This window comes from Nomia melanderi, chromosome 1 (genome assembly GCF_051020985.1).
Source record: "Nomia melanderi isolate GNS246 chromosome 1, iyNomMela1, whole genome shotgun sequence".
Lineage (NCBI taxonomy): Eukaryota > Metazoa > Arthropoda > Insecta > Hymenoptera > Halictidae > Nomia > Nomia melanderi.
The window spans coordinates 24,836,902-24,855,382 of record NC_134999.1 but is presented as its reverse complement, the minus strand read 5'-3'; the positions used below and the strand labels follow the sequence as shown (position 1 = coordinate 24,855,382).

The window sequence follows — 18,481 nt, the reverse complement described above, 5'->3', positions numbered from 1 at the left end:
TTACTTCGGTACAGTCTCTATCCGTTTGTTCTGCCACTTTTCCTCTCGATCCGCCGAGCGTCGGCTCTTCGGCGTGGGCCAATGATAACCGTTCTCACGTTCCGCCGCGAACCGTGGACGGGTGATCCGAACAAGATCCGTTCGGACGTTCGTGTCGGCAATTTCGGATGGGCTCTGTTCAGTCGATGGTGTACGATCCGATTAAAAACTACCAAAATATCCAAACATCCGGCCCCGCTTTCGTTCGAACAGCCACGGTGGCTCGGCTACCGATATTCTGCAGAGCGAGTACGCGCTTGATTAAATTTCCGTTCGACCTCCCTCTCTCTCTCTCTCTCTCTCTCTCTCTCTGTCCACCGAGATTTTCCACTTTTCTGTCTCTTTTCTGTTTTCCGATCGCGTCTATCGATATACTTGTCGCAAGCGACTGCTCGCTAGAACGTTCATTCCCTTTTCTTCTATGGTTCCGTTCTCTTGGTAGAGTCAAAATGCATTGCGCGCAAGAAGCTAGGTAGGTACACGCGAGTATATATTTTCGAGTCAGAGGAATGCTGGTGGTTCGTAGAAGAAACGGAAGAATCCCACAGTCTCGTCGGTGGTTGTTAATTATGGAATGAAATATTTGAACCCGGCCAACGGAATTTTCGGTTTTCTGCAGAGAATAGTTATCAGCTCGAATCGAATACAAGGAGAAACTGCTCCGAGGCGTAAATAGATTAGATTTTAGTCTCTAAAGGATCGTTTGTAGGTGCACGTGGTAACGAAAGAAGCCGAAAAGATGAGAGACAGAGGTCGATTCCCCGTTTGTTCCGCTTACCGGTACTATCCACTGGCTCGGCGAAGCAGCACTCTTTTGTCTGTTTAAAGCGATAGCGCATATAAATTGCCATACGAACCCGCCGTGGCCGAACAATCGATTCGATCCTCTATCTATTCGCCGAAAGATAGGAATCCTCTGGCACGGCGGCACGGCGTTCAAGCAAGCGAACTCTTCTTTGCTCGTTTTACAAATAATCGATTTGATTTGAATCGCTTTGCGATTGCTTGCTGTAGCAGCTAAAACCCTTGACTCAAGTTGGGAAGCTCAAACTCCAGTGAATTCGTCGTGTTACCTTTCGTTTGTTTTTCTTTGATAATTAGTTGATTCGTGTTTCCTTATCCCTACCTACGTACGTAATATATTTACAGGTATTTTTCACATTGTTCGATCTTCGAACGGTTTCAGTGTCCAGGAGAACAGAGCAACGCCTACTCCGTTCTCCCTATCGTTCTCCGTTCCTCCTCCATACTGGCGTAATTATCAATTATCTCGTTACAACGCTTGCCGTGTATTATTTGCTAGAACGTTTGGTATTGAAGGGAAAGACGGGGTACCTCTACACGATCTCGCCCGTTCGGGATTCTACGCGTGATCAGTTTCGCTTCGAACCGAAATAAAATGGTGTGCCAACATTGCGCGCGCGCGCGAAAGCGTCCGTCTCGACCGAGGCTGTGTCTGATCGAGAGAGTCGACAACTCCCGCCAGTTTCTAGTTTCGTTCCCGAAAATAGAAGCGCCGCTTAATTCCGAGTGAACCTGGAGGTTGGAGAGCCAACCCGAAGGCTACGATCGTCGAGGACCTTTCTGCTTTCGAGGACGAGTATTAAACGACACGTTTGCGCGAGCGCGTAACGCGATCCATCACGGGGTGAGAAAACGATCGTTCTCGTTCGTGGAGTTTCCCAGTTGTTTCGAAACAACGGAAAACATTGCTCGATGATTGGCAGCGATTAGGACGAATTCGAATATATCACACTCGCGATCACCTGATTTACAAAAAACAATCGACAACACCGTCGTGATTCGATCTCGCGCGGAAAGAAAAAATCACCCAAAAAATATTCGAACACGATAAAAGTCGCAATTGAAAACGTTCTCGTCGTCGTCGTCGTCTTCTTCTTCTTCTTCTTCTTCTTCGTATCGGCGTTACTTAAATGGACATTCGTTAATTATTGTACTTATAGCTTTATCCAGATATACCGTACGACGCTTCCCGTTTCTTTGTTATCTAATTCTATTTATGTACACGGTGTCAGAGACGGGCAAAATTTTAGACAAGGATTCTCAAGTAACTAGTCAAAGATAAAAGATGAAAGACGAAAGGCGAAAGGTGAAAGGTAAAAGGTAAAGGGTAAAGGGTAAAGGGTAAAAGGTAAAAGGTAACAGGTAAAAGGTGGAAGATAAAAGATTAAGGATAAAAGATAAAGGATAAAAGTTTCTCTGTCCGATTATTATATTTATGGCGGTGAAGGAGAGTACGAAAAGATTCTAATCGAATAAACGAACAAAACCGGTGTATATTGTTCCTATTCGTTGTATATTATTCGAAGAAATATTTCATCTATAGAAATAGAAAAATTTTCCCTATCTCTGCATGCTAGGTGCGGCCACGAGGAACTCGTCCGTATATTCCTGCTCTTCTATTTTTTCACTTGTTTTTCAATTTTCTTGTCGTTCGATACCGTTCTATGAAATCTTCGTTCTTACACGAAACGATAGTAATGAAGGAACGGCCACGTAAATGTCGCTGCGCCAGTGTCTCTACTCGTGTCTCTACTCTTCGCGGGATTGTCACCTCCACTTTCTGCAAGCGAGCTTCCCTGTTGTTCACGCGGGTCAAGATTATCTGCGATACGCGAAAACACGAGACGGCATCCGATCAGCAACATTCCAGAAGGCAGTTTTTCGTTTTTAAACGTTTGTCTTTTGAAAAGAAAAAACACACGAAAAAAAGACAACTACTTGTTCGTGACTAGACTCTCGAACGTCGAAACGGTAAAATTTTACAACGAAGAAAGCGTGATAAAATATATTTGTATGTATACGTGTGCGCGTGTGTACGTACGTATGTGTGCACGTGTCTCTGTGTATGTATGTATAGGTGTGTGTACTGGTAAAAAACTTTGTTCGTATCACATTCGCGAAACCACGAACAATTATCGTTGAATACTACAATAATAATCTCCTTTAAAACTGTCTCCATCTCACAGTACAGTGTCTAACCTATGTACATACACGAATAATTTACAGCGTTGATTTCTCATGATCTTTCCCCTCTAATACCAACATTGAACGGAAAAAGGACAAGAAACGAATGAAAGTTAGAATGAAAGAATGCAAAACCTAACGAAATAAAAGTAGCGTAGATTTCTATTTTTGTATTTTCTCGTGTTTCGTTTTGTATGCGTCGTCGCGATATAAGAAGTGTGTCCTTTGATTCTTAAATGCTGTACAGGAACATTTACTTGTATAATCGTTTAATCGCTTTAGTCGCTTAATGTTTCTTTTTTCGATTTTCTTGTTATACTCAATGGTTTCGTATCGGTAAACCTATAATTATTTTGTCGTTAGAATACTTTGTTTATACCTATGTATGCATCTCGTTGAAATAAGTAACGATATCGTCGAATCGTAATCGATGGAAAACGATTGGTGTGTTCAGTTTCGAGAGTGACTTTGCGCGTGTGTGCACGTGTATGTCTGTTAGTCGATCGATTGAAAGAAATTCTGGTCGTTCGTGTCATGTATGAGTAGCGAGAGAACACGCAAAGGACCCTACGTCATCGTATGGCTAGCCGAACAACGCGTTTCACGCTTGCAATCATCTCGAATGAAGGAAAAGACTTGCTCTTATGGGTTTGGTCGGGAAAGTGGTTGAAAGCCTTTCCTGGACGGTCGTGTTCTCTTATTATTTTACCTTTAATTGCCTACGTTTAGCCGAGCCTGAACGGTACGCGAACAGTCAGACCGACCTTACACTGTGTGTGTGTGTGTGTCTAGCTTGTAATAAAAAACAATCGCATCAGACATACACGTCCTACGGAATGAAATATCTGAAATTCTATTTAGTACGAGAGACTCTTTGCTATCTTCGTTGGCTGTTCAGGACCACTTGTTACCCGATCTTCGCTTTCGAACTCTACCATTTCTTTGCTATATCTTGACGATTCTCCAGAGATTTCTCACAAATACTCTACTCGAATGTGTTGCAAACCGTTCATTTACGACTGTCGAGGTACAACGTAAAATCAAGAAAATAATACTACGCTTCCGGAGATCTTTTCAAATGTTTCACCCTTTTCTCTTCACTTTCCACTGTCGATCAGACCTTTCGGATACGTGTCAGTGGTTCGATGTTCCATCTACCAAACATGATTCCTCGAATATTTCCATTTGTCGATTATCCTACGAAAGGCAATGAATCGTCGCGCGGACAGAATAGAAAATAACAGCATCGAGAACTCGAGGATGTATAAAAGTGAAAAAACGACAGAAATCGCAATCGACGGTGGGTCCTTCACGTAATAAGCCGACAAAAGCAAACGAAAGAACCGTCACGTGTGATCAAATGTGAAACTTTGCGAATGATTGAGTGAAAATCGAATCTCATTGAAATTTCTTCGCATCGGGAGTAGCAGCAAACGTAAGACTGTTACACTTTACGCGACTAGTTTCCCATGTCGTTTGTTGCTCGTTTTTCGAATGATTTTTCTTGCTAATATATCTTTCTCTATCTGTCTGCTACCCTCCTCTCTCTTCCTTTCCGTTTGTCTGAGTTTATTGTATTCGTTCTCGTATTTACTTGTTTCGTAGCATACCTCGCCTCCTTCCAAAAAATCCTATTACTTTAATTAAATATAATTTCTTATAGTACGTATATGTGTATATATTTGTCATATACATTTGTGTAGTGTTAGTAATTAAATAGCGTTTACTCGCCTAGGGTGTGTAGATTTTCGGCGTTTCCTTCTCGCGAATGGAGAAAACAGAGAAATAAATTGATCGAAAATTAAAGAGCCGCCGGAAACCTTGATGTAAGGCTTTGTTCCTCCCACGGAAGAACGTATTTATTTATATATTTATATATTTGTATTTATATTTATATTTATATTTATATTTGTATTTGTATTTGTATTTGTATTTGTATTTGTATTTGTATTTATATTTATATTTGTATTTATATTTATACTCATATATAATATGTATATATATTATATATGCATATGTGTATGTAACATCGTTTCGTCCTCCGACCATCGGTCGTTACTACCTCCTTTTCCTTCTTATTACTTCTCGTCGTCTCGTTTCTTCTGCTTCGATGAAATACCAATCGACCTCGTCGATCGATAGGTGTCTCACAGCGTATGTACGTGCGTTTGTCGATCAGACGAAACGTACATACATACGCTTCTGTATATCGATATAGAAACAAAATATAAGTGGAATTTGTTTAATATATACGTGTATAAAAACTTCGTTAGACGTTAAGTTATTTTTGTCGCCTGGCCTTCCTTCGACTCGTCTAGGTTCGAAACTTCCTCGATTATTTCATCGTTCCCTCAACTTTCACCGTGAATATGGTATATTTGCAATCGTTCGCATTTGTGATGCAAGAAAAATATATATATACGTTACTCTTTCTGTGCAAAATCAATTGCACTACTTTGCAAGGTTATCAATTGAACGGATACACGTCGAAATAAAGGTAAACGGATCAATTTATAAATACAATACATCTGTTTTTCGAAGTGGATCTTTCTTTGAAAGTGTTTGAACGTCGAACGCGTACCGTTTCAATTCTTTTCAATGCATACGGATTTGTGAATTTTAAAGAGAGTGTCGGTAGTACTTGAATCCCTAACTATTTCTTACGACCTGTACCACTTACGTATCTGTAACTCTGGTTTTCCTCATTCTTTTCTGTTTCTTGAAATCATGGAAGAACATAAAACGTTGTGTCTACTCGATGGAAGTGCCAAAAGAAATCCATTACTGGATATACTCGGTACGCAGAAGAAAGTTCGTAATACAAAATTAAATAGAGATCCTAACGAATCACATATGGGGATATTAATACTCAATCGTATAAACGGGGAAAACTTAATCCTACTTTTAACGAGAAATATCTTTTGAAAGTAATATGAAATTCGACTCTGCCTGTTCCGAGAGTTTGAAAATTCAGAAGTATGTACATAGTTAGGGATTATACTTGTCTATTTCATCAGAGCTACGATCCACTAACTTCTGACTCTTAGAGCATGTGATCAACGATCTATCGATCAGAAGTCGGAGTACAATTACAAGTCATTTGTGCAATAATGATAAGAATGACAAGTACTGCGCTTAAAAATATACCGAGCGTCACCGCGGGCATCTGCGAGAGTGGAACGCAGTTTAGAGAGCGTTATTGGCTACCAAACTTGCTGGAGCACGAAAGAAAGATATTCATCAAGTTTTATGGTTCTCAACATTGATGTCTTTCTCTGTTGGAAGTCGATATGAAAAAAGGAAGAAAGGAAGAAAAAAAGAAAGAAAGAAAGAAAGAAAGAAAAAGAAAGAAAGAAGGCAGGTTCAAGGAAGACCTTGTCTAACGATGCTCAATTATTATCAAGCATCCTGAGGGACGGTTTCAAGTTAATTTTCAATATTCGTCCGACCAAACACAAGCAATTATTCTGTGAGAAATTCTCCAACTGAATATAAACTAACCTAATCTAAAAACCGAAACGAAACGAAACGAAACGTAACGTAACGTGGTGCGATATCAGCATACTTAACTATCGATAGTTGTCTACCTAGCGGCAACAAGGTGTCTAAAGGCAATCAATCCTCTCGCCGACGCAACGCGGATCGGCTGATGCTACGAGATTCTTGAACTCTTGAACGGTTTCGTGATCTTTCCTGTTAGGGATACATCGTTACCAGACATTCGAAAGTTGGAGGAATCGACACCAGCTAGTCGATTGTCGGACGAATCGTTGAAATCGTTCAGTTCCAATAGGAAAAAAGGGAAAAGAAAGTGGAATCTTTATGGCTTTGTTCTCTTTCGTTTCCCTTTGATCGTAGTTGGTTTCTCGGTGTGTCCTTCCTCTCCACCTACTCGCGACGGTAACGCATGCAACGGAGGAGATTCGCAGAGGAGGATGAAATAGAATCGAGTCGGTCCTTTCGATGTCGACGACGACGCGAACGACGAAGCGAACGACGATGCGAACGACGACGCGAACGACGATGCGAACGACGATGCGAATCGACGAGGACAAAACAGTTGGAACTCGTGTGCCCTCTGATCGATCCTTTTTGCTATTCGTCCGTCTTCTTCGACGATCAGGTCGATCCAGCGAAACGCCTGTTCGAGAAACTCACGGTCCGTTCGTTTACGATACTCTCGTATTCCCCTTTCTTCTCTCGGCTTCTCTCGGTTTCTCGGTGATTCGGTCACTCGATCGTTTCCTCTCCTTCTTTCTTCTGGAACTTTTCACATTCATCTTTCACACACTTTCGCCAGTGGTTTGTCTGTCCGGCTTCTCTATCCGACTGATCGCCTCGTCGCGTTATCCACTAAACGAGAAGGAGTAACTAGGGCGTCCCAGGTGATGTAACCGCCATCAGGGGTGCTGGCGGCAACGCGACCGGTATGTGGTAATATTTACACTGGGGTCGCATGCACGCGCCCTTCACTGCGTCCCTGCACACAGTTACGCGATTCTCGATCACCTCCACGTTTCCTAAAACAGTCGGAAGAAAGATCGGTTAGAGAGGAGGCAAGCGATGACTAAACAAACTGTTCCTATCTCTTTCACTGAAATACATATACGTATATTTAATTCGAGTGTCACGTCTGTCTCGTCGAACAGTTGTTACGAACGTTTTCAAACTGTTTCATTAATTGTAACGTTATCTTTATACTTGAATATCTCGATAAACATTGGAACAATATATGAACAGTTTTCAACAGTTTCGAGCATTCTTGAAATGCTATTTTTCATGTAAAATGTTCTCTATGTACGTAGTTTGTTATGAAGCTGTTGCATCCCCGGCGGGGGCGATGAGGGGGCGCTGAGGGGTCGGAGAGGGACTCGATCCAGTTGCTCGAATGAAACTTACCGTCACTGAGATGGATAAACTTGCAGGCGGGACGGTTGCACACTTGTCGATTAAAATCTTGGCACACCGGGAGGGTGTCCAGTAACTGAAAGAAAATGTGCCAGGTACTTTTATAAGAGATACTCGCCAAGTACTCGCGAACAATAGTTACAACAAAAAGGGGACAACTCTTACTGTATCTCACCTCAAGCACACGAAACACAGAACCACCAGCATCCATTCATTCTCTCATCACTTTCAAAAGGAGACAAATCATATTTGCCTCTCGAAAATTATCGAGCACATTCAGACAGTTCAGTGTTAGAGCATATTCACGGTACATTACATGCTCTAAAAAATCGGATCGTAATACGAATATTAATTAATTACTACTGGTGCACGAATAATCGACAGTGCTCGGCAAACGAGAGATATTCCCCAAACTACTTCGCTCTCTCTCTCTCTCTCTCTCTCTCTCTCTTTCTCTCTGCCTCTCTCTCGCAAAAAGGAAACCGATTCCGACGCACCGCGTCGATTGTTCGTGCATATCGAATTAAAAGGAAAATTTGCAGTAGAACTTTTCATTTTCAAACAAGACAATCCCCTAGCTTAAATCGTTCGTAATATTACTCGGCGACTGTAGGATCGTCTGGTATGGTTCACTCGACGCAAGCTGCCAAGCTCGCTTTCACTGATCTTTCTTACGATACGACACCACAATTGTCAGATTCGAAAGGAGTGGCTTTCCAAATGGGCGAGATCAAAGGATTTTGTTTCATTTCTCGACGACTCGCGCGTGACTCGGTAATTTTGTTGGTTTATCACTCTAGCTTTTTGTCTGTTTTTATCGTTACTGTTTCCGACACTCTGTGTGCAAGGAGCGTGCCTGTAAACGAGGTTCCGGTTCGCAAGTTTTACGGAAACAACCGATGAAACGAAACCTTCCGCGTTACTGTTCGGCATTACTGTTCAGCATCGATCTCGTCAACGTTCACCGGGAATTTATCAAGTCGATCGCCGACCGAGAACAATTACAGTTCGATTTCGTAGAATTTGCGAATCAGCTGACGGAAGAAGCCCTCTTCTCAGCGGGCCATTCAGCACAATGACTAGACTGAAATTTGACTGTCAACAAAAACTGTGAAAGCAACGTGTCGCGGCTCGTGTTCGAAACGTCCCGCTGTCGGCTGGAAAACACGGTTCTGCTAAGTAGTGACTTAAAACGTAAAACCTAGCTAGCGAGGATGAGAAACAATAATCGTATCACTCGTGTGCATGTATAGATATAATATGGCCGCGGATGGAGAACGTTGCATACCGATATGTATCTTTCACTGTACACGGACCACTGGGAAACTCGAGTACTCGGTTACTCGCGCGGAAATACTGTTACGTGGCACAGACTCTGCTCTGGTCTGTAAGCTGCTGGTCGAATCGAAAACGCAACATCTAAAGGTGGTGAGACATGGAAAACGCAACACTTCTACACCTAGAACGTTTCTATCTCTCGAGGTCTGTTCGACACTTTACAGCTGTTTCATAATTGTCGGATCGAGGTCAGCCATACACGAACGCGACGACCGTTTTCTCCGCGATCTCTATTCTTCGGTATTCGAGTTTACACGATCGATTCGCGTTTCATCCGAATTCGCCGAGTCTAGGAGAATCTTTCTGTTCGAGCCAGCCGAGCGGTGCACACGACTGATCTTGGTCCGAACAAGTCGAGTCGATCAAAGAGACCCGATGGAAACGAGAGAGAACCCGCCCCGATCAGGCTGAAACCGACATTCGTGACCAGAGAAAAGTCCGATCGCACTTGCTGGTGTTGGATTCGAACGATCCTACCGAAATGTTTCGTTTTCGATGGCTCACTCGGTACAGTAGAGAATATAGCAAGATGGTATGCAAAAATTGCGTACAATACTCCAGCCCAGCTACACTACCGTTCCGTTCCTGAGATTAGCCCCGAGCGAAAGATGTATGCATATTATATGTACACACACACACAGAGAGGCAGACGCGCAGACAGCCAGAAACACACGCATACACTCGTCATTTAGGAAGATCGAATTCGTACGTTCCGAGAATATGATAGACAAATGCAGCAAATAGATGAAACATCGAAATCTCCAAAAAGAGATAGAGAAAGGGGGGAAAACTCGGTATTGGTGGTTAGCGAAAGAAACAAGTTAAGTCAAAAAAGCGTTAACAATCTACAAAGAGAGAGAGAGAGAGAGAAAGAGAGAGAGAGAATCGTTAAACTAGGAAACAACGAAAAATATAACTAACTCTTACAGAATACGTACGACGAAACGGTTTGCAATATATCGTATCGCGCGAAAGTATAATACTATAGGCTCACCATTGAAGCGTGCAAATAATATCAGTGTATTAAAGAATAAAAAACAAAAAACAAAAGAAAAAGAGAAAAAGAGAAAAGGAGGAAAAGAGAAAGAGAAGAAAAGAAAAATGAGAAACACAGAGACAAGTCGCTAAAATGGAATCATCTTCTTCTTTTCTTGTCAAGCAATCACCGATCCTATCGCGTGTTATGGCGACAACATATTAGAAACACAGCAACAGATCAGTAACTTAATTACGAACAATCGTGGTAACGAGAAAAGATGGAAAGAAAAATATGAACAATGATGTATATAGATCGTGATAGGGACAAGAATAATGATCGTAATAATAATAAATAATTGTTGCAACTGCGTAAAGAGATAATTTGCTACAAACACAGAGTCTGGTCATGCAAATAATGGCCCGGGAGAAGGGGGTGGTTTTCTGCTTGGGTGGTGATCGTACGCGTTCAAATTATCGAGGATGGTGTTGATGTATCAGATCATTCGACAAGTCATTTTGTCTTTGGAAGTAACTCGAAGAAACTTTCTGTGTCGTGTTTATCGAATCGAACAATTTCGCGTGTTCTAGCCGCGGTCTATGGAAAACTTTACCATCTTACATTTCGGAAACAGCCTGCTGGGATTCCATCGATTAACTCGAATTGCTTGTACACGATTATTTATACCTCGCCCGAGAAAACAATGGAAAACGTTAAAGATGCGCTTGGCGAATCGTATCAACTCGAACAGATTATACGAATGTAATTGCAGTGACAGCACGTAGAATGAAATGAGATGAAACGAGACGAGACGCAGTGAAATGAGGTGAAACGAAGAGAAATGAGATGAAATGAAACGAAATGAAAGTCGCACAGTTCGAAATTGACAAACGACGAGACTCGAATCGGTTAGTCGAGAGTGTAACGGTGTTGCAAGTTGTCGTGAGAGTTGCAGCAAAGCTTCTCTAATGTCAGCCAAGTCCATAATACGCGAATCAAGGACGACATCGCTTGTGGAATGATCTGACCGATAGCGGCGATCGTATTGAAATTAAAATGAAAGAAATTCCCCAGTTGGTCGTGATGATCGATCGTGAACCATAATCGTTCGTTCGATTGTTCGGAGGGTTATTAGAGTTCCTCTCTTCATCACCCAAGCATTCGTGTGCTGCCAGAAGCCGACTCGAGAAGGCCGCCGGGTTTTGGTTCGCGTGCGTGAATTACAAGACTCGAAACACACACATTCACTCGTTACTAAAGCTACGAAAGATAGATAGAGGTAGATCCATGGAGGTTTTCCGGACGTGGAGCTGAGGAGGGGCAGGTAGTGTTGATCCACGCCAGCGAACCGAAACTGCCGTAGGTGGCTGGATAAAGTCAGCAGTTATTGGCATTCGTATAATGTGAATATGGGATGTCGTAAGCTGTCAAATTAATAATATTCTACTGCAAATAAGTTCAACACTATGTCAACTGCGACTCCGCAACCATAACAACAGAGTTGATTATGCTCACAAAGAAAGAAACAAGTAAAACCTCGAATCTCGAATAGAGAAATCGTGGAATGCAATCGGATTGTTCGGGATCAAGGAAAGTTTCGTCAACTGTTTCGTAGGCAGTTTGTTAATCGGACAACGCGGGCTTCCCACTTTAATTTGCCCTGTCTTTGTCAATCTTTCCTGCTCTTTTCTTTGCTCTGTTTCTTTTAGTCACAGTTTTCCAGTCGTCTTCCAGTCGTTTTCTTAGTCGTGTTTAGTCTCTTTTTTCCCGGTTACAGGCGTCAGAAGCACTCTATGCAAGCGACAGAATTTTCGTGTCCTTTTTCATGGCAGAGATAAATAAATAATGCCCTGGAGCGAGACCAGAGAGAACAGGGAAAAGTGTTGCACGTCTGGAGAGGTGAATCTCGGAAGGTGTAATATTTCGTCCCACGGAGTCTTTTAAACTTAAACATGCACCGTGATTTCTGATACAACATATTTCCTTCGATAGCCGAGTTGCCACGAGCTTAAAAGTTCTCTCGAGTCTGGTAAAGTAATCAATTGAAAAATTCTTCATGTATCGACCTTTTGCGCCTCAAGCACGAAATCATTGTACGTTTAAGTAAAAGACATTCCATAGGAACAGCATTTTGTATCGACTGTTATTACTGTGTTATACTGTTCTAAAGGATTACTTTCGCATTGTTTTCCTCTCGAAATAGTCTCAGCGTGAATTTGATCGTTTTATCTGAAATCACGCCATTGTCGTTACCGCGATATCCGCTCGGATGAAACAAAATGGCCGCGCATAATTAACTCGGAGGGATCGCGAAACTAGAAGCATCGTGACACAATCGAATCTAGTATGAGAACATTAATAATATGCATGCAGTACATATTGGACATTATGTAACAGATCATTTGTACCGTGAGAAACCTCAAGTGCGATAAAAAAATGATGCATAGACAGGTCGGGGTACAGAGACAAATTAATTTTAGTACTAAAGCATTCGAGGGTGAAGTAAACGAAACGTATATATACAGGGCGTCACACCTGATTTCATTGCTCGAAACATTTCCTTCATTTTCACTGGACAACTTTCATATTTTTCTGTGAATTCAGATTCGCGGCAGTAACATTTCAAGCAATTCAAATGTATGGAACTTCCTGCATATCACCTTCGACAGATGCGTCGGATATGTCTCGACAATAAAAGATTCACAATAAATGCGCAACGTTAATGAAAGAGAAGCGCATATATCAAGACAATGGCATGATAGATATAATAATATACACATATGTATATACGTATATGCATATGTATATATTAACAATACATACGTGTCCGTGTATGCGCGCACGCGCGTTTGTGTGTCTGTGTGTGTGTGTTTGTTTGTGTGTGGTATATACATATGGCAAACTGTTTAATAGCAGGGACATACTAATTACTGAATAAGAAGCGTGCATCTCTTTCTTCGTGAATAGATCTGTCTGTAAGGGGTAGGGTGGGGCGGGGGTAGGGCTGGGGATGTAAGGGTGACGACAACGCTTTCGAAATAGCATAATAATAATAATAATAATAATAATAATAACAACAATAATAATAATAACAATAATAGTAATAATACTAATAACAATAATAATAGTAATAAGAATAATAATAATTATTGGTATAATAATAGTAGACAAACACCAGATAAGGCAGTGGTTATTCGCAGTTATAGTTGCGGTGAGCAGTCGTGAGGGAGAGCCCCCAAAAGCTACGTGTTAGCCAAAGTTACCGAGGGACTGGAGTCGTGTTTCATCAATCGTCCTCTTTCAACATTTTTCTAACGTGGACGCGTTACACAGTCGTTTCGCTATCGAAACTCGAGAGTTCGAGAAAGCTCCGGAAACAGTTCAACTTCCGAACGATCAAACACGTTCCTCAGCCCTGTTAACCTTGAAGGTTAGCAGCATTAAAAGGTTCAAGGTTGCATCAAAGCGCCATGACCGTCATGATTGATCTTGTCGGATCGTTCGTCGATCAAGGCAAAACTGCGAAACTGCGAAACCGCGAAACGCGTGTCACTCGAAAAGGTTCGTCCGACGGATACCTACGCGATCGGAGTATCTCCAGAATATGTCAGGCGCTTCTAATGCAGACCCGAGACCCGGGTAAAAAACTGGTTACAATAATGAGTCTACCTGTCCGCAGCTGTCTGTGTAGACGACACAGTGAGCGTTTTGGGGGACCACTTGGGCCCCGACAGTGGCTAAGGCTGCTAAGGCGATCCACATGCAGCAAACGAGGCAGTGTTCGGTACGGTATTTTTTTCAAGTATTGGTAGCAGTTTTATATATATATATATATTTGTTTTTTTTTTGTTTAAATTCATTTTTTTATGTAGGTCGTTTATTACCAGTTGGTCGAATTCGGCGGAGAAGGCACCAAAAGTCAAAAGGAAGCACGCCGAACGTGCCCTCGGAGCACCCAGGTACATGTACGAGAAATCAAGAATTCGAGTATGTTGGTTGTTATTCGTATTGTTTTTAAATATTTTTAGACGATTTGTTTGTCGTTGTCGCATCGTTGGTTGAAGGATTTCCACAGAAAAACGTATTAAGATAGTTATTTTTTTTTTGGTTTTTTTTGTTGTTGTTGTTGTTGTGTTTTATCGTTCGCAACAGTTATATTTTTTGTCATTTTGGTGGGTGGTCGCAAGAGAATAGTCGTTGCAGGATAGGACGGGGGAGAAACCGGGACGTGTGAACCGCACGAGGACAGAAGGGTGCGCCGTACGGCGACATTGTATTGGTTTTGTTTTTGTTGACGTTGTTGTGGTTGTTGTTGTAATGGTAGTGGTAGTGGTAATGGTAGTGGTAGTGGTAATGGTAGTGGTAGTAATAATGGTAGTGGTTGTTTAGAGAATTACGTGTTGTTCCCGCACGAACGTATGTAACATATTTTTATTTAGTTTTTTCCAGTCCAGTGACCAGTTGATGCATGTACCAGGGTGTATTCGTTGCAACGTTTTGTAGTTGGTGTTGTTTCCGGTTGATAGGGCGAACATGACGGCGATAATGCAGTGCACACATACCAAGCCAGCGTTTGTCAATAGATTGAGACGCACGTGTGTACGTGTGTGTCCATGTATCGGCCACGTTATCGTGTCACAGTATAACAATCGTGAACCCGGGCACGAGTAGACGAAACAAAGCAAATTAAGAAAAAAAGGAAGAATACATTCGAATATTTGTCGGAACAACCCGTCACCGAAATTCGGTCGTCACGAATTCGTTTATTCGTGAATCCGAGCGAAAACGTGTCGGTGTGTGGGCGCGCGCGCGCGCGCGTGTGTGCGTGTGTGTGCGTGTACGTGGCGCGCGCGTCCGCGCGGTCACGGTATTTCGTGTTTTGTGTGCGAGGACCGCCAAGACAGGACAGAGTAACGACGAAAAAGGGACGATTCAAGGTGGAACGGTGGTTCCGTTCTCAGCGCACGGGTGACAGGTGGCGGGTGGTGGGCGGTGGGCGGTGGGCAGTGGGTGTCGGGTGACGGGTGACGGGCGACGGGTGACGGGTGACGTGTAACGGGTTACGGGTCACGAGGGTAGGAAATGGTCACAATCGCCACATAAATGTAATTAATCGGAGGTTCCGTAGCAGTCGTTGTAGATTCCAAAGAGCAGGGGACAATTCAGGCACGTGTGGCGTTTCAGGATGAATTTCGGGATTGGAGGGTAATTCAGGCACGTGCGTGGTCGACCATGACGGATTGTGGGGAGGTTGCGTCGGTGGTTCGTGTCGTGGATGATACCAGGGATGAAAGCGTTGACGGGACGAGATCAAACAGTATGCGTGGTAATTTTCGGTCGAAAGACGTGCGTGGTGGGTATCCAGGCAGAGGGCAAGCATGAAACAGAAAGTTGAAAGAGTGGTTATGAAACGATCGGCGAGTAAACGTGCAGAGACTGCTCTCTATGTAGTTCGCGTCTGGAACTATTCACTGTAATTTCTATAGCTAGGTACGTAGCTAGATAATTCTCATTCCATTTTTCGTCGTGCCAACCAAATACAGTCGTGCTTATGTAGAAACAATGGTATATGTATGCATATGTATCATAGTATATACATACATACAGAAATAAATACATACATACGTACAAACATATACACACGTATACGGTCATGACATTTATCATATATATATGTATATATCGTATACATCATATACATCGTATATATATATATGCGTACATAATGTTATATATAATAAAGATCAATATACAGAGATAGAAAGAGATTTGTACACGTTATAAACGATTGTGTTCGCATGCGCTTAAGCTTCGTCGTTCCTGTGGGATGTCGTGTATCCGTGTGTTATGTGTATAACCTGTTCCACATTGTACACATGGAAGTTGAACAAATTGAACCTGATTTAGTTTCACACCGACGATCGTTCTAATAATCGGAGAAACAAATTTCATTTTTTACTCCTGATACCAGGACTACAGTACAGTAATGATAATGACAACATTAATAAGAATAAATAGAGAAAATCCAAGTGGAGGGTAAAACTTGGGTCTACGAACAATGAAATGCTGTTTACTTTGTTCGTTTCGCGGTGAGCATCGAGTCCAATCGATTCAGCCGCCAATTTGGTACACATGCATGGAAATGATCGTAACGACGGTACTGTATTGAAATTGAACGCGCGTACGAAATTAAAAGAGAGAGAGGGGGGAGAGAGAAAGAGAAAGAAAGAATAAGAGAGAGAGAGAGAGAGAGAAAGAGAGAGAGAGAGAGAGAGAGAGAGAGAGAGAGAAAGAGAGAGAGAGAGAGAGAGAGAAAGAGAGAGAGAGAGAGAGAGAGAGAGAGAGAGAGAGAGAGAGAGAGAGAGAGAGAGAGAGAGAGAGAGAGAGAGAGAGAGAGAGAGAGATTACGAGAAACAAGACCAGGTATAGAAACGGGATTAGCAAAAAGATATTTATTTGATCGATACAATAGTAGCGTGGAAAGATATACAAAAGAAATGAATGGCAACAAGCAAGTAGCACCTCCTTTGGACACTTTGCATGGAAGCCATAAGTGTTCTATGTGTATACTCTATAGAAAAGCGTTCTATCGGAACGAGTACCAACTACGTAACTGATATCGTGAAGCTCCAAGTGCTTAAGCTTGCATATGCGACAAAATAAAGTGCTACTGCGATACTTACATCGGAAAGAGTGCTTCACATCGGTTTCTATAACATAGGTGTATATAGACAAGACGGAACCGTATCGTATCCGACAAAGAATGGTGCGTCTAACTTCCATCCGCCATTCTAATTGACTACCGATCAACAGATGACAGCGAATGATGAGAAACCGACGAAGAATAATAATCTCACTTTCGACTGAACTAGAATGGATATTAGCAGTCGATTCCGTCCTTTCATATCCACCGATCGGCCGTCACAGGTCGCGGACGTTAGAGTGTGGCGAATAAACCATTGGTCAAATAGTCCTGGCCATTCGAGTGCAGCTCCGGCTTAATTTGCTCCCTGTTCGTGCGGTGCCATGAACATTTATTTACGTATTTACAAAACGTAATGGCATCGACGAGTCGTGTCCAGAAACCGCGTGAAACGGGGCGCGTTTCGTGTCACTTGCGCGTACAGCGGTCTCTCTTCCCGTCCATCGACACGAACGGGAAAATCAAAACACGAATGTCGATTGCGATCGCGCATTACATTTCACGCTTCTCTTTTTTACCTCACTGTCCTTTCTTCGTCTCTTTCTACGTACATACGTATATACGTATATATGTATACATGTATATATGATATGCTATATATACATATACATACACATACACAGATATAGATATAGACATACACGGTTTTCGATATAGAACGTCGGCAAACAATCTGCGTAGCACTCTTCTCGCCTTTTTGAATCGCAAGGCAGTTTGAAAGCGATCGGAACAGGTGTAGGCCTCGGCGCGATACTTGATGCGATCAAAAGCGTGGATTATTTGATATGAAATAGAGATGCATGTACAGCGTTGTTCCGACAACACTCCCTTTGGAATCGCGACACCTCGGTAACAAGTGCAATGTGGCCCCCGGTTACCGAGACTCGGCGCGTTGCAAAGGTCTTTCTCCTTGTGCCAAGCAGTTACAAAACAATTCAGTAGGCACACGCGCGAGTTCTCTTACGCAGGCGAGTAGCGGCGAAATAATATAATTCGAAGCTTGGATATGAAGCCGACCGAACGGAGGAGGTTGGTTAGTTTTGGAGGCTGGGTCTCGGTTAGTTTTGAAAAAGATCGACTCGCATCCTCCTTTCCCGGAATATTCGAATAATGCCGATCATTCGACAAAATCAACAAAATCAACAAAATCAACAAAATCAACGATGGTTTCTCTCCGTGCCTTTTGCCTATTCTCTGTCAAGGGAAATGTAACGAGAGAACAAATGCTTCTCCTACCCTGAATCGCAGCCAAAGATATTAGTCGAATATTAGCAAACACTTTGTTCTCCTTTTCAATATAATAGAAATGCGTGGATTAGCATGAGGATGAGTCGTAACGCGAAAGCAAAGTAACTGAAGAAAAAGCACCGACCGATGGATCGATCTTTTTCACCGATTAATAAAAACGGTACTGGAACGGGGACTAAATCTAATGTGGCGATTGTGGATGAGAATCGTAGGAAGCAAACGGGGGAGTAGACGTGATTAAGTACGGATGTGATCCTAGAGATATCGGTTCCTCGCGTCTC

General features: G+C 42.4%; 1 protein-coding gene across 12 annotated transcripts in view; it reads right to left on the bottom strand.

Moving 5' to 3' along the window:
* Positions 1-7,397: 7,397 nt before the first annotated feature.
* Positions 7,398-18,481, bottom strand: part of LOC116428922 (protein muscleblind) — a 438,439-nt gene continuing 427,355 nt past the window's right edge. For all 12 annotated transcript variants that reach the window (XR_012998174.1, XR_012998175.1, XR_012998176.1 and 9 more), the window contains 2 exons: positions 7,927-8,011; positions 7,398-7,547 (listed from right to left, as the gene is read on the bottom strand). The gene's annotated coding sequence lies outside the window, so the exon portion shown is untranslated. The remainder of the gene's footprint in view (positions 7,548-7,926; positions 8,012-18,481) is intronic.